Here is a 17,472-nt window from a genome sequence, read left to right on the forward strand (position 1 = left end):
TTGGACCTAATTGATTATTCTTTCTATACAGAAGATAAAATACAGTGGACTCTTTCTCTCCTAATCCTTTGTTAACATAATGATCCTGGCAGTTCTACAGTAATGCCACAAAAAACGAGCATTCAAAGTATATTTGTTGGATAAGTAAATGAACAATATAAGCCAAATTTTTCTTCTGTACACTAATTTTAAATGTTTTCATGACAAGTTTGGGAAAGAAAGTAGTGATTTTACTTTTAAAGTGTGAAACGTGTTTACAAATTTTGACAGATTTTGTGATGATGTATATATCTCATTGATACTATTGTTATATAGTAACCAAAATTATTCAATGTTAAAGTTTTCAAAATAATAGTACAAGAAATCCAATCTTAATATTCTATACAATTTGTTGAAATGAAAAGGTACAAATTTATACTAGCATACTAAAGGAGAATTTTATTTTAAAATGTGCTTAGCAGAAAACCTGTAACAGGACAAATCAAGTTTTAATAAAAAAATTACATTGAACCCAGTTGATTCAAAATTATAGAGAGTCCCCTCTCTCTCTCATATGTGTGTGTATACGCTTATATTCACATATATATGTTTTTATCTAAAATTCCCAAATATTTACTGGCAGCTTTTCTAGAAGAAAATATTTTTAACAATATAGATTTATCACACCTTCCCAAAGTAAAAAATATCTATTGGTTTTATGACATAAAAAGCCTTTAATGTGAGGTTACCGAAAGCATATTAAATCTGATTTTCCATCTGATTTGCTTCCAAATGTCTTCTACAAATCCCTTCTAAACATACATATTCAGTCAGACTATTTTCCTGCTTAATAGTTAATGATAATTCCCCAGCATCTGCATGATGAAGTCCAATGTCTGCATGCATTCACTGTGGAAGATGACTCTCAGTCTATCAATGATCTTCCGAAAGCTTCATCTCTTGTTTCTTGCCATGTGCCAGATTAGTCTAGCCCCAAAGGCTACAAGTTTTCTCTGAACAGTTTAGAGCTTTTTCACATGTCTTTTTTTTACATGATATGGTCTCTGCCAGTCAATGGATAGTTATAGATAAACAGATGGATGGATAGATAAATAGATAATTAGGAAAAACAATTAATTTTTTAATATGTTAGAACATACGAAGACTTCATACATTTCAGAAATAGGATTCAAATCCACATGTATTTGACTTCAAAGTTCATGCTCTTTCCATTATACAAACATGGTTTTTAAAATCTATTTAATATAAAAGTATTATTTTGTGATTTTCTTTCCAATCAGTTGTCAATTTATCTTCTAATCATTTGGCTTTCTATTTTGTAATCACAAATGAAAAATATTCTTAACCAGACTAGTCATCTGTATCTGTAGGGAGTATGAATAATCACAATAAATTTAAGTCTTTAAGGATTGAATCTTTTAGACATTCATTCAGCCATTTCTCAAAATTTAATTGGGTATTCTCTTAGGTCAGGTTTCCTAGAATTGGACCCTGAGATGAAGACTCATGTGCATTTGACTTCTTAAAGGAAGTCCTCTCAGAAGAAACCAGCAATGGAGATAGGGTTTTTTTTCCCTATCTCTGCTGGGAAACTAAGTAATGTAGGGATTAGATTTCAGATGAAGTCTCAGCTTCAATCTGATCCTGCAGGGAGGTGGAGAATGTAAATTATACTTCAGAACCTCAGTAGAGACTTTTACTCTCCACTTGTGAGTTATTGGTTACGAACCACAGGATGAGGGGATGTGAATTGCTAGATAACTCCAACTCCCTGGATAAAGCAGGTTAGAACACCCAAAGGGAGTTTTCCAAAACTGAGTTGAAGGTGTAGGTCATTAGAGAAAACTCACATTGAAACTGGGGGAAGGACACACAGAAAAGGTAAGAAGCATCCAAAAAGATCCATTGTTCACTACAATTTCTTACAATGAATCTGGTACTGTGGTAAAGAGTTAGAGATTTAGAAATAAATACATTTCCTGTATAAATCTGTAAAAAATAACTGACTCTAATGCAATATGATAAATACTGCATTAAAAATGTACAAAGTGTAAAGAGCTCACAGATAAAAGGATGATTAATTATTGGAGCTTTTTCAAATATTTTATTATTGAGATAACAAGGATTTCATTGCCAAATAGACTCATATGAATACAAGATCTTAGTATCAAACTTTCTTAATATCTCAAAGATGCAAGTGAACACAAGGCACGAGCAAAAAAGGGAAAAAAAAAATCTAGGAAATCCAAAACCTTCCCAGGACATTCCAGCTGGATCAAGACTCACTCTGACCCAGATTAATGTGTGAGATCTCCTCTAAGTAATACATATAGCAAATTAGTGACACAAAAGGGGCAATTTTGGTCATGCAACACTCCCGTCTTTATATTCTTATAGTAATGTAGCTTACGTGACATTTTCCAGGGAGCCATGCCCCGTAACTATAATTATAATAACTATAATTTCTAGTCTTATTTATCATAAGTAATCCTGAACAGATTCTATTCACTCCATTAAAATTCTATACATAAAAACTCTCTTATTAGCAAATACCATTAATATCATTGCTAGGAGTTCTGTCATTAGTGTTTATCTGTAGGTTTGACTGGGTCACCCTGCTGCTTCTTTCCTTGTGTGTCCCACAGTAAAAGGTGAAAAAGAGAAGATATCCTGCTGTACTTTTTCTCCTCATTTACATTCTAGTTGCAGTTTCCATTTTAATTATATCTCAAAATAAATAGTTGTTTCAATAGATAGCTCATCTAGAGAGCTGATCACAGGTGGTTAGATGATAGGTAATATATATCATAAAATTACCATGCTCCCCAAAGTAATATATAAATTGCCAAAATTTCAATGAGAATCACAATGGAGATTGTCAGTGGAAGGTGGGGAAAACTTCATTTTTTAAAAAATGTGTTGACACTGGGAAAAAATACAATAAAGTTCCTGCATCAGGAGTAGCAAAAAATATTACGTAAAAGAAAAATAATTAAAAGATTAGTCTTTCAAAATTTAATAACATACCATAAAACCACTGAGCTAAAAAACATCATGATATTGGAATAAAAAGACAAAATAAATCAATGGAACCCCATAGGGCATCTAGAAATAAATTTGGGGATTTAACATATGACAAAGGTGGCACTTTAACACCCAGGGGGCAAAGATAAGTTATTTAATAAAATGTGCTACTATAATAATCTATGAATTAGGGAAAAAATAAACTTGGACACTCATCTCATACTATGTAAGAAATAAATTATAGATGGCTAAAGCTAATATACACATTCTTTTTAATAATGATAATAATCCAAAAGATATTAGAGAAATATGGCATAATTGGCATATACTTTTTAAAAGTTTGATGTAACAAAAGGTATCATGAATAAAAGTGTGAGTTAAACAATAGGTCACTATCTATACTTAAAATTTGTGTAACAAAAAATAGCACATATTGTTAAAAGAGCACCATCAAACTAATTGGTCACCTCTTGAGAAAAACAAGTCATTATCTTGAAAAACTGGTAAATAACTTAACAGACTCAAACATTTATCTTCCTTTCCTATGTGAATTGAACTACTGAGGGGAGTATCTCATTATTTTAGCTAACAAACAAAACATAATGACAAAATTAGACTATCACTCATTTACAATCTCCAGTGAATCTAGGCATTGAGAATCAATGGTTGCTAACATTAAAAAGGAGGTAAAAGAGACAGTATATGCCTCCTGATGAAAGAATGAGATCCCACTTATAATCTTGCCAAAAGGAACAAGTAGCTGAAGTCAGATTTCTGTATTCAGTTGCCAATTTGTAGAATATGTAGAAAACAAAATAACAATTTGAACTACATCTTAAGTAAGTAGTCAGTATAGATGGAACAGATTTTCTGGAAAGTGAGCAGATCAGATGGCCTGGATTCTTCAGTAGAAAAATATGAATGGTCTGTTATTTCCACCAAATATTTAAAGAAGAAATAGGAGTAATCATACAAACTATCTCATAAAATGGGACAGATAAACATTTTTTTCAAATCATTTTATGAGGCCAAAAAATTCTTACCAAAACCTGACTGGGACATTAAGAGAATAATTATCATGAGCTGTCTCATGAACACAGATGCAAAAAATTTTAGACAAAATATTAGGAAACAAAATCTAGCAGTATGTAAAAAAATACAGTCATGAGACACCTCTGTTTCCAAGTTAGATAATGAAGAAACAGGGCTGCCTTTTAGTTGTCCCACATTTTTTCCAGGGACAATAGGTTTCCACTCACTATCCCTCCTTCATTAACCTATTGTATGAGTTCTATTAGATTTCTGGTTCAGCCCCTAACCCAGGGTCCCTTTGCTTTCCTTTAAGCTCTCAGCCAACCAGTGATGGTCCACATATATTAGTCAGAAAAATAACAAAAATAACATGTTTTATGGATTCATGCTGATCCTTTCTTCTTCAAAGCAGCCTTTCCCTTTCTCTCCACCTAATCACATCCGATATGGTTTTGCTGTGTCCCCACCCAAGTATCATCTTGAATTGTAGTTCCCATAATTCCTTGTGTTATGGGAGGGACCCAGTGGGATATATAACTGACTCATGGGGGCAGTTTCCCCCATACTGTTCTCATGGTAGGAAATAAGTCTCATGAAATCTGACAGTTTTATAAGGGAAATCCCTTTTGCTTGGCTCTCATTCTCCTCTCTTGTCTGCCACCATGTGAGACATGCCTTTCACCTTCCACCATGATTGTGAGGCCTCTCTAGTCATGTGGAACTGTGAGTCCATTAAACCTCTTTCTTTTGTAAATAGCCCAGTCTCAGGTATGTCTTTATCAGCACCATGAAAATGAACTAATAAATCACCCTTCCCCTCAAAACCCAGTTATATATGAAGGCTTTCCAGAGAATCCCAGAAAAAATAAATTTTTCATTTTGTGAACTCTTACAGCTTGTATTGTATGTGGTAGATATGGTAGAATTTAATTTTTTCTGTTATACTTTTTTTTAACCATTTTATGCATTTTTCTTGTTTCCTTATTGAAAATTGTAAGCTTACTGATTCAATTTTTATGGTTTATACCACTTGGACAGCTCCCCCTCCCCACCTTACTCAGCCCCATGCTGGGCATCATTAAGGAGTCAGTGTGTGCTGATTAAATTATGTACACCAGCTAATTTCAGAACAGAACTTAGCCAAATAATAGAACAGAACATAGCCTCTCTGTATATACCCTCTTTGGACTATTTTCTTCAGAGTTTCCTAACACTTATTGTTGTAAAATAGGGGATGTGACAATTAGGTTCCTTATGGAATGAAATCTCAAATTTTTCTAGGGTTAAATGAATGTCTCATATCACAAGAGGTTCTAAAAACTCTTATTTCACATAAAAATATTTAATGGCTTATTATAAAGAGACTTGGAATTATGAACTCAAGGTGGCAAAGTTAAAGATTGCTCAGGCTGGCTGGCTAAAATATCACGGTTGCCAATATAACTCAATGAGAAGTGTAAATAAGTGAAATGGGTGGGGTGGGGTGGGGTGGATAAGGAAGAGGATAATTTTATTCGGGGCTTTCTGATCAAACACACTGCTTTAAACCTCTGGGTCAATGAAAGTGTTGGACAAAATGAGTGGTTTTATTACTTTTTTTCCAATCGAAATTCCTTTTCAAATAAAATAATCACATCTAAAAATACAATAAACAAAAAAGAAATATTCTCATTAGATTAGAGTTGAGGCTTTACAGCATTATCTGCCCCTACCTACTTTTCCTCTGTACCTCCTGAGCATGCCTCTCAGGCCCCATGGCTCTGGAAAGCACCACTTGAAACTACCCAACCAGATCATCCCTAAGATTTTTTTTTTTTTACTCTACCATTCAGATATGTAAAGATGGGAAGCCCAACACTGCTCTCAAAAACAATTGTTGCTATTTAAAGGGAGAGAGAGAAATAATGTCCTAAAATTTGCACTTGATGAATATTGTTTAAGAAAGGCAGCAAATTAGAAGGACATGTATATTAGTCCATTCCTACTTTGCTATAAAGACACACCTGAAACTGGGTAATTTATAAAGAAATGAGGTTTAATTAGCTCATGGTTTTGTGGGTTGTACAGGTTTCTGCTTCTGTGGAGGCCTCCGGAAACTTACAATCATGGCAGAAGGCAAAGGGGAAGCAAACACGTCTTACATGGCCAGCAGGAGAGAGAGTGAGGGGGGAGGTGCCACATACCTTCCAACAACCAGGTCTCATGAGAACTCCATCACAAGACAGCACTAGGGAGATGGTGCTAAATGATTAAAAACTACCCCCATGATCCAGTCATCTCTCTCCAGGTCCCCACTCCAACACTGGGGATCACAAGTCAATATGAGATTTGGGTGGAGACACAGAGCCAAACCATATTAACATGTTTCAGTGTTTCCCCCACTGAGAGGAAACCAAGGTCTTCCTTGCTACTCAAAGTGTGGTTCACACAGCAGCATAACCCACTAGAAAGACAATATCTCAGGCCCCACATATACTAAGTCAGAATGTGCATTTTAATATGACTTCTAAATGATTCATTTTATTTTAGTGTTTGAAAAGCACTATGCATAAGCAATGGTTCTCAACTCTGGCTGTCCATTAGAATCTCCAGGAGAATTCTACAAAACACTGGTAGTGGGTCCCTGATATGGTTTGAATGTTTGTTCCCCCAAAATCTCATCTTAAAATATGATTCCCAATGTTGAAGCCTGGTGGGAGATGATTGAATCATGGGGGCAGATCCCTCATGAATGATTTAGCACCATCCCTTGGTAATAAATGAGTTCTCGCTCGGTTCACATAAGAAATGGTTGTATAAAAGATTCTGGGACCTTCTCCTTCTCTCTGTTGCTCCTGCTTTCACCATGTGATGTGCCTGCTTCCCCTTCACCTTCCACCATGGGTGGAAGCTTCCTGAGGCCTCACCAGCCAGGCAGAGGCTGATGACATGCATCTTGTACAGCCTGCAGAACTACGAGCTAATTAAACCTCTTTTCTTTATAATTACCCAGCCTCAGGTATTTCTTTACAGCAATGCAATAATGGACTAACACATACCCTATCCCCAGATATTCTCTTTTAATTGATGTGTAGTGGGAACTTGATGGATTTATTTACAGTTTCCAGGTGTTGTAAAAATGCAGCCAGTGGTAGAAACCATCATTCTAAATAAACAAGCAAAAAAAAACCTACTCAAGGAAACTAAGTCTCCCAGGCATAAACAAACAGAAGGGATGGTTCAGTCTACCCACAGGAGAAGAGCTATGCATTGTGATTAATGAGCGTGACACTCTAGTAAGAAGTATACGTGTCACTTTAGAGAGAGATGACAAGCCTCAATGGGATCTGTACTGGCATCATGAAGCAAGTGCCTGAAGTTAACAAAATTCATCTGACAAATTGATGGCTCACAGAAATAACACATTAACTATGAAAAATGAAGACATTGAATGAAATGAAGACAAAATAGTTACACAGGATTTTGATTACCACAACATGGATCAGGAAAACAAATGCATGCACTCTAGCCATGGGTAAAGTGCATCTCATGAAGGATGAACTTTAAAAAAAAAAAGATAGATAAGGATTAATTTGTCTATGACTAATTCCCTTCCGGTTTCACACTCAAAAGAGATGTTGGCCCACCAAAGAGTTCCGTGGAAACCAACCAGAGTGAAATCCTTAAGACAATTAATTCGGGAAAGGTATTGTGATGGTAGATCAGGCCACTGGTCCACTATGCTGTATACATAACATTGCAAGACTTGAACCCTAGACTTCTGATTACACTGGAAGAGGGGCTGGTGATTTTCCAGCCAATGAGTATGAGGTGGCAAAATTAGACTAGGCTCAGCTGGTAGAACAGAAACTCTTGTTTCATTAATCATGTAGCTAAATTTGAACATCATAAGAGAGAGGGCTCCTCTCACTTGGAGTCTGATATCTTGTGTGACTAGATCGCTGTATGCTATTCCAGAATTCTATCCTCCCTTTCAACATAACTGAAGGCTTATGTGAATAAGGTAGGTATGCAGGAGGTAGGTTCCACCAATAATCAAAGCTGTTTGTGTCCCTCATCCTGATCAAACTTTTAGATGTTATTAAGGAGGTCTGTATGACCTAAAGATTGCTGTTCTTAAAAAAAAGTTAATTAATCTTGTGAGCACCTGCAGGGGTTAGGATAGGAAGTTAATAAATTACTTGTGACTACCCTTTACTGAAATAATGACATGCAAGCAAGCATGCATAGAGGAAAAAAAGGAAAAAGAAAAATAAGTAAAATGTATTATGGTTCCTGTAATAAAGGCTCAATTGCATGTATAGCCCACATTTATTTCGATGTTTAACATTAGAAGTGTTTAGGGAATTTATTTAGAAGTTGGTGATATTCTGTGACCAGAAATATGCCATAGGAACTTAACTCTTGTTTATATCAATGAACATGTGGCAAAATTGTCTTTTTGCTTAAAGTTGCAGTTTCCAAGAACATGCCAACAACCTTAAGTAAGGACTTACTGTATGTGTAATAAAAGGTTCTGCTAGGTCCTCGTACTACTACTTAAGTACTAGGCATTGTTTACCTTGAGAACATGTTTGTAGTGAGTTCTGTATGTGTAGCTATATAAAATGATGAGATTTCTTCCAGTCTTTGCAATCTCTTTAATGAATTACCTGTGATGTACATCACATTTCAGTTTAATGCTTGTTTAATAATAAAGCTGTTTTTTTTCTTTTTTTTTCATTATACTCTAAGTTTTAGGGTACATGTGCACAACATGCAAGTTAGTTACATATGTATACATGTGCCATGTTGGTGTGCTGTATCCATTAATTCGTCACTTAACATTAGGTATATCTCCTAATGCTATCCCTCTCCCCTCCCCCTACTCCACAACAGGCACCAGTGTGTGATGTTCCCCTCCTGTGTACATGTGTTCTCATTGTTCAATTCCCACCGATGAATGAGAACATGCAGTGTTTGGTTTTTTTGTCCTTGCTGAGAATGATGGTTTCCAGCTTCATCCATGTCCCTACAAAGGACATGAACTCATCCTTTTTCTGGCTGCATAGTATTTCATGGTGTATATGTGCCACATTTGCTTAATCCAGTCTATCACCATAGGACATTTGGGTTGGTTCCAAGTCTTTGCTATTGTGAATACTGCCACAATAAACATACGTGTGCATGTGTCTTTCTAGCAGCATGATTTATAATCCTTTGGGTATATACCCAGTAATGGGATGGCTGGGTCAAATGGTATTTCTAGTTCTAGATCCCTGAGGAATCGCCACACTGACTTCCACAATGGTTGAACTAGTTTACAGTCCCACCAACAGTGTAAAAGTGCTCCTATTTCTCCACATCCTCTCCAGCACCTGTTGTTTCCTGACTTTTTAATGATCACCATTCTAACTGGTGTGAGATGGTATCTCATTGTGGTTTTGATTTGCATTTCACTGATGGCCAGTGATAGTGAGCATTTTTTCATGTGTCTTTTGGCTGCATAAATGTCTTCTTTTGAGAAGTGTCTGTTCACATCCTTTGCCCACTTTTTGATGGGGTTGTTTGTTTTTTTCCTGTAAATTTGTTTGAGTTCATTGTAGATTCTGGATATTAGCCCTTTGTCAGATGAGTAGATTGCAAAAATTTTCTCCCATTCTGTAGGTTGCCTGTTGATTCTGATGGTAGTTTCTTTTGCTGTGCAGAAGTTCTTTAGTTTAATTAGATCCCATTTGTCAATTTTGGCTTTTGTTGCTGTTTTTTTTTTTCTCTTCTACCATTTTGGAGAGGTTTTCAATGCTGGCAGGAGACTGTGTTTTTAAGATATTTCCTAAACATCCAAAGACTACTTCAGAAGATGTAGTCAATTTTTGGATTGGGGAGGAGAGGTGGAGCAAGATGACGGAATGGAAAGCTCCATGGATTATCCCTCTGGCAAGGACACCAATTTAGCAACTATCTACAAAGAAAAAAACACCTTCATAACAACTGAAAATCAGGTGATCACTCATAGTACCTGGTTTTAACTTTATATCACTGAAAGAGGCACTGGAAAGATGAAAAACACAGTCGTGAATTGCTGATACCACCCCTTCCCTACTCTGGCAGCAGTGGGTTGGTGTGTAGAGCATCTCTGGGTGCTGGGGGAGGGAGAACACAGCAATTGTGAGGCATTGAACTCAGTGTTGTCCTGTTAGAGCAGAAAGGAAAATCAGACAAAACTCAGCTGACACCTGCCCCAAAGGGGAGCGTTTAAACCAGCCCTAGCCAGAGGGGAATCTCCAATCCCAGTGGCCCAAATTTTAGTGCCAGAAAACCTCACCACCGAGGGACAAAGTACTCTGGGTCTCTGAGTAAATTTAAAAAACAATCTAGGCCATAAGGACTGCAACTCTTAGGTGAGTCCTAGGACTGAATTAGGCCCAGAGACAGTGGGCTGAGAGGGCATGTGACCTACTGTGATGCCGTGAGTCAAGAAAGTGATGGTGTCACCCCTCCTGTAACTCCAGGCTTCACAGCTTGTGGCTCCAAAAGAGATCCCTTCCTTCTGCCTAAAAAAAGGATAGGGAAGAGCAGGGAAGACTTTGTCTTGCATCTTGGATACCAGCTCAGCCACAGCAAGATAGGGCACCTAGGTCAGAGTCATGAGGACCCCATTCCAGGTCCTGGCTCCTAGATGACATTTCTAGATATGCCCTGAGCCAGAGGGGAATGCTCCGCCTTGAAGGAAAGGACCGAGTCCTGCCATCATTCATCACCTACTAACTGAAAAGCCCTTGGGCCATGAATAACCAGCAGCGATACACAGGTACAATATTGAGGGCCTTGGGTGAGCTTCTGAGGCTTGCTGGCTTCCACTGTCACACCCCTGTGTACATCTGGGAATAGAGCACCAGACAGGCTCTTGGGGCCACCAATTCCAGGACGTGACTCTTGGATGGCATTTTGGGATCTTCCCTGGGCCAGATGGGAGTACACTGCCCTGAAGTGTGAGTCCCAGGCCAGGCAGGATTCACCAGAAACTGACTTAAGATACCTAGAGCATTAAGGAAACACCAGTGTGGTCTGGCAGTACTCCTCATGGCCAAGTGTGGTGGTGGCTATGGGGCAAGTCTCCTCTGCCTTTGGAAAGAGAAGGGAAGAATGGGGTATCCATCCCCTCAAGCTCAGAAGAGATGTTGGCCCACAACAGAGTTTCATGGAAACCAACTAGAGTGAAATCTTGTGGTTTGAGTGCCAGCTCAGCTGCAGTACAATAAGACACCAGGTAGACCTCTAAGGATTTTTATTCTAGTCCCTGACTCCCTGAGGGTACTTCTGGATCCACCCAGGGCCTGGAGATCTTGACACTCTGAAGGAAAAGACACAGACCTGGCTGGCTTTGCCACCTGCTGGTTGTAGAGCTGTGGGACCTTGAGTGAGCATAGGCAATAGCCAGGGAATGGTTGCAGCAGACCTTGGGTGAGATCCGGTGATCTGCAGGCTTCAGGTCTGACCCAGTGTAGTTATAGTGGTGGTGGCCACAGAGGTGCTTGTGTCACTCCACCCCCAGTTCCAGGTGCATCAGAACAGAGAGATGCAAAGATTCTGTATGTTTGGGAGAAAGTAAGAGAAGAGTACAAGAGCCTCTGCCTGGTAATCCAGAGACTTCTCCCCGATCTTGTCCGGGACCATCAAGGTAGTCCCTCTACGAGCCTGCATCAACCAGTGTTAATGGGCTTGGGATGCCCCCTAACACAGAACAGCTCAGATCACAACACCCAACTCTTTTCAAATATCTGGAAAGCCTTTTCAAGAAAGACATCTACAAATAAGCTAAGACTGTGAAGACTACAATAAATACCTAACCCTTCAATGCCCAGATACCAAGAACATCTGCTAGCACCATCCAGGAAAATATGACCTTACCAAATGAAGTAAATAGAGTACCAATGAACAATCCTGGAGAAACAGAGATATATAACCTTTCAGACAAATAATTCAAAATAGCTGTGTTAGGGAAACTCAAAATTCAAGACAACACAGAGAAGGAATTCAGAATTCTATCAGATAAATTTAACAAAGAGATTAAAATAATTAAAAAGAATTAAGCAGAAATGAAATTCTGGAGCTAAATTGACATGCTGAAGAATGCATCAGAGTCCTTTAATAGAAGAATTTGATCAAGCAAAAGAAAAAGTTAGTAAGCCTGAAGACAAGCCATTTGAAAATACACAATCAGAAGAGACAAAAGAAGAAAAATAAAAAACAATAAAATATGCCTATAGGACCTAAAAAACAGACTCAAAAGGGGAAATGTGAGAGTTACTGGCCTTAAAGAGGAGGCTGAGAAAGAGATAGGTGTAGAAAGTTTATTCGAAGGGATAAATAATAACAGAGAACTTCCCAAGCCTAGAGAAAGACATCAGTATCCAAGTACAAGAAGTTTATAGAACACCAAGTAAATTTAACCCAACAGCCTCAAGGCATTTAATAATCAAATTCCCAAAGGTCACATATAAAGACAGGATCCTAAAAGCAGCAAGGGAAAAGAAATAAATAACATACAAATGGCACTCCAACACGTCTGGAAGCAGACTTTTCAGTGGAAACCTTACAGGGCAGCAGAAAGTGACATGACATATTTAAAGTGCTGAATGAAGAAAAAAAACAAAAAATCTTTTACCTTAGAATGGTGTATCTGGCAAAAGTATCCTTCAAACATAAAGGAGAAATAAAAAAACAAAAGCTGCGGTATTTCATCAACACCAGACCTGTTTTACAAGAAATGCTAAGGAGAGTACTTCAATGAGAAAGATGAGGACATTAATGAGCAATAAATATTCACCTGATGGTAATAAAACTTACTGGTAAGAGTAAGTTCACAGACAAAAAAGAATATTATAACACTGCAGTTGTGTTGCGTAAGCTAGTCTTATCCTAAGTAAAAAGACTACACGATGAACCAATCAAAAATAATAACTGCAAATTTTCAAGACAGTACAGTAAGATATAAACAGCAAAAAATTAGAAAGCTGGAGGAGTGAAGCTAAGGTGAGTTTTTATTAGTTTTATTTTTGCTTGTTGTATTTGTTTATGCAAATAGTGTTGTTATCAGGTTAAAAAAATGGGTTATGAGATAGTATTTATAAGCCACATGGTAACCTCAAACCAAAAAACATACAATGAATACACAAAAAAATAAAAACCAAGAATGTTAAGTGAAATAAGCCAGGCACAAAAGACAAATTTCACATGTTCTCACTTATTTGAGGGATCAAAACATCAAAACAATTGAACTCATGGATATAGAGTGTAGAGGGAAGGTTACCAGAGGCTGAGAAGGATAGTTGGGAAGGGGGTGTGGAGGAGGTGAGGATGGTTAATGGGTATACAAAATAGAAAGAATAAGACCTACCATTTGGTAGCAGAACTGGGTAACTATAATCAATAATGACTTGGCCGGGCGCAGTGGCTCAGGCCTGTAATCCCAGCACTTTGGGAGGCCGAGGCTGGTGGATCACGAGGTCAGGAGATCGTGACCATCCTAGATAACATGGTGAAACCCCGCCTCTACTAAAAATACAAAAAAATAAATTAGCCGGACGCAGTGGCGGGCTCCTGTAGTCCCAGCTACTCGGGAGGCTGAGGCAGGAGAATGGCGTGAACCCAGGAGGCGGAGCTTGCAGTGAGCCGAGATCACGCCACTGCACTCCAGCCTGGGCGACAGAGCGACACTACCTCTCAAAAACAATAATAATAATAATAATAACTTAACCGTACATTTTAAAATAATGAGTGTAATTGGTTTGTTTGCAACTCAATGGAGCAATTGCTTGAGGGGATGGATACCCCATTCTTCATGATATGCTTATTTCACATAGCATGCCTGTATCAAAACATTACATGTACCCCATAAATATATACACCTACTATGTACCCATAAAAATAAGGATAGATAAATAAATAAATAAATAAGTAAAACAAAAAAAATGTGGATTGGGGAGGATGTGGTTAGTTACCTTTTTCAAGGTAGATGAACCAGTCTTCTACCTTCATCAAATGTAGGAGCTCAGCTGTCATGCTGCCTGGTGATGTCTGCTCACAAAAGTTCTCAGCTACTTGGAAATCCATCATCAAACGTAATTCCTTCTGTAATGTAGCATCAAGCATTACAATGTGCCAATAATAATTTTCCAGGTTTCTTCTGGTATTTTCCTATAAAGTTTCCTAATTTTTAACAGAATATCCTTGTGCTTTGATACTTGTCTGGCCTTGGCTTCCTCCTATCTTTTCAGATTTTGATAAATCAATTGAGTCACTTTGTGGGAATATAATATCTTTCTTGGTAATCATAAGGGCATTAGAAGGCTGTCCAATAACAGGAAGAAAACAGTATTATTGATTTTTTCCCATCTGGCACATCTTTTAGAAGGCTAGATTTAATTAACCAGGGCTATTAGCAAAATTTTTGATATTTTTCTTTCTTTATCTCTTTCTTTCCCTTTATCCCTACTTAGATATTTCTCTCAGATCTAAGGTTATTTTCTCCAAATCCTCCTTATGAGATTTCTCTCCCGTAATCTACCTTAAAGCTTTTCCTACCTAATTCCAAAGATAAGTTGCCAGCCATCCTCGAATCAGGCCCTCATCATGTTTTTAGATCCCATCCTTTTTTTTTTTCTAAGAAGTATGTTAGGTATTATGATTTGTGGGTCTGAAAGACAATCCTGCCCACGAAAAAATCTGATCTAACTCGAAAGATTGCGTTTCCCCAAATCATAACTCTTACCCATAATCAATAATTACTCATTATTTCTAGAATATTATAATTAAAAACATAAGTGAAGCAGGGAGAAATCCAGAATCTCCAATGCAGCTCCCCTGTCCTTTCATTCCACAATGCTCCAATTCAGATTAGAGTATTAAGTCTTAAAGTCATGTTTGTAGTCAAATCATTTACAGAGAGGAGACTTTAGGTCATGCAGCATCTCCATTTATATTCTAACAGTTATCAGCTTAGGGAACATTATCCAGGAAGTCATACTCCATAAATCTGTATGCTCTAAGCTTACTTAAATAATCCTACACAACTAGGTTTATTATGCTAAAAGAAAACCATAGAAAGATTCACTTGCTGAAAAATATCTTCAAATTGTCTTCCTGGAGGTCTACCATCAGTGCATTTCCTGGGAGATTTTTTTTCCAGCTTTTATTTTAGATTTGGGGGTCAATCTGCAGGGCTGTGACATGGGTGAATTGTGTGATGCTGAAGATTGAGATATGATTGATCTGGTCACCCAGGTAGTAAGCATAGTACACAATAGGTGCTTTTTCAATCCTTGTCCTCCTCCCCACTCTATTTGTCCCCATTGTCTTTTGTTCTCATCCTTATGTCCATGTATAAAAATGTTTAGCTTCTACTTATATATAAGAATATGTGGTATTTGGTTTTCTGTTTCTGCATTCATTTGCTTAGGATAATGGCCTCCAGATGCATCCACGTTGCTGCAAAGAACATGATTTCATTCTTTTTTACTGCCTGTGTAGTGTTCCATTGTGTATATGTACCACATTTTCTTTATCCAATCCACCATTGATGGGTACCTAGGTTGATTCCACGTTTTTGATACTGTGAATAGTGCTGCAATGAACATACAAGTGCATGTGTATTTTTGGTAGGATGATTTATTTTCCTTTCTGTATACCCAGTAATGGAATTGCTGGGTTGGATGGTAGTTCCATTTTTAGTTCTTTGAGAAATCTCCAAACTGAATTCCACAGTGCCTGAACTAACTTACATTCCCACCAAAATTTTATGTGTTTCCTTTTCCCTACAGCCTCACTCGCCTCTGGTTGCTTTTGTTTTGTTTTGGTTTGATTTTTAATAATAGCCATTCTGACTGTACCAATCCTACAAAACTCTTCAAGGAGGAAGGACTCCTCCCTAATTCATCCTACAAAGCCAGCTTCATCCCAATACCAAAATCTGGCAAAGACACAATGAAAAAAGAAAACTACAGGCCAGTACACCTGTTGAACATAAACACAAAAATCCTCAACAAAATACTGCAAACCAAATCCAATAGCACATCAAAAAGTTAATTCACCCTGATCAAGTAGGCTTTATCCCTGGAATGCAAAGTTGGTTCAACATACACAAAATCAATAAATGTGATTCACTGCATAAACAGAAGTATAAACAAAAACTGTATCATCATCTCAATAGACACAGAGAAAGTGTTTAAATCCAATATTTCTTCATAATAAAAAATCTTAATAAAGTAGACATCAAAGGAACATACCTGAAAATAACAAGAGCCATCTATGACAAACCCACAGCCAACATCACACTGAACAGGTAAAAGCTGGGAGCATTCCCCTTAAGAATTGAAACAAGACAAGAATGCCCACTCTTACTACTCTGATTCAACATATTACTGGAGTCCTAGCAGGAGCAATAAGTCAGGAGAAAGAAATAAAATTCATCCAAATAGGAAATGAAAAAGTCAAATTATCTCTCTTCACCAACAAAATGATTCTATAGTTAGAAAACCCTAAATACTTCACCAAAAGGCTTCTAGAACTGATAAACAACTTCAGTAAAGTTTCAGGATACAAAATTAACGTACAAAAATGAGTAGCATTTCTATACACCAATAATATTTAAGCTGAGAGTCCAATCAAGAACAAAATCCTGTTTACCATAGCCATACACAAAATAAAATACCTAGGAATACATCTAACCAAGGTGGTGAAGAATCTCTACAAGGAGAACTGCAAAACACTGCTGAAAAATGGAAAATCATTCTATGTTAATGGATCAAAAGAAACAGTATTGTTAAAATAGTCATACTGACAAAAGTAATTTAAAGATTCAACATTGTTCCTATCAAACTACTAATGACACTTTTCAGAGAATTAGAAAAAAACTATGCTAAAATTTATGTGGAACCAAAAAATAATGCAAATAGCCAAAGCAATTCTAAGAAAAAAAAAAAAACAAAAAACAAAGCCAGAGACATCACATTACCCAACTTGACTACCATAAGGCTACAGTAACCAAAACAGCATAGTACTTGTACAAAAACAGACACATAGATGAAGGGAACAGAATGGAGAGCCCCAAAATAAGGCCACAAATCTACAACCATCTGATCTTCGGCAAAGTTGACAAAAGCAGTAGGGAAAGGACTCCTTATTTAATAAATGGTGCTGGGATAGCTGACTATCCACATGTAGGAGAAGAAAACTGGACCCCTACCTATTACCATATACAAAAATTAATTCAGGATAGATTAAAGACTTAAACATAATATGTCAAACTATAAAAATTCTAGAAGAAAACCTACAAAGTACCCTTCTGGAAACTGACCCTTGGCAAAGAATTTATGACTAAGTCCTCAAAAGCAAATGCAACAAAAATAAAAATTGATAACTGGCACCTAATTAAAC

The sequence above is a fragment of the Nomascus leucogenys genome, chromosome 9, assembly GCF_006542625.1.
Source record: "Nomascus leucogenys isolate Asia chromosome 9, Asia_NLE_v1, whole genome shotgun sequence".
Classification (NCBI taxonomy): Eukaryota; Metazoa; Chordata; class Mammalia; order Primates; family Hylobatidae; genus Nomascus; species Nomascus leucogenys.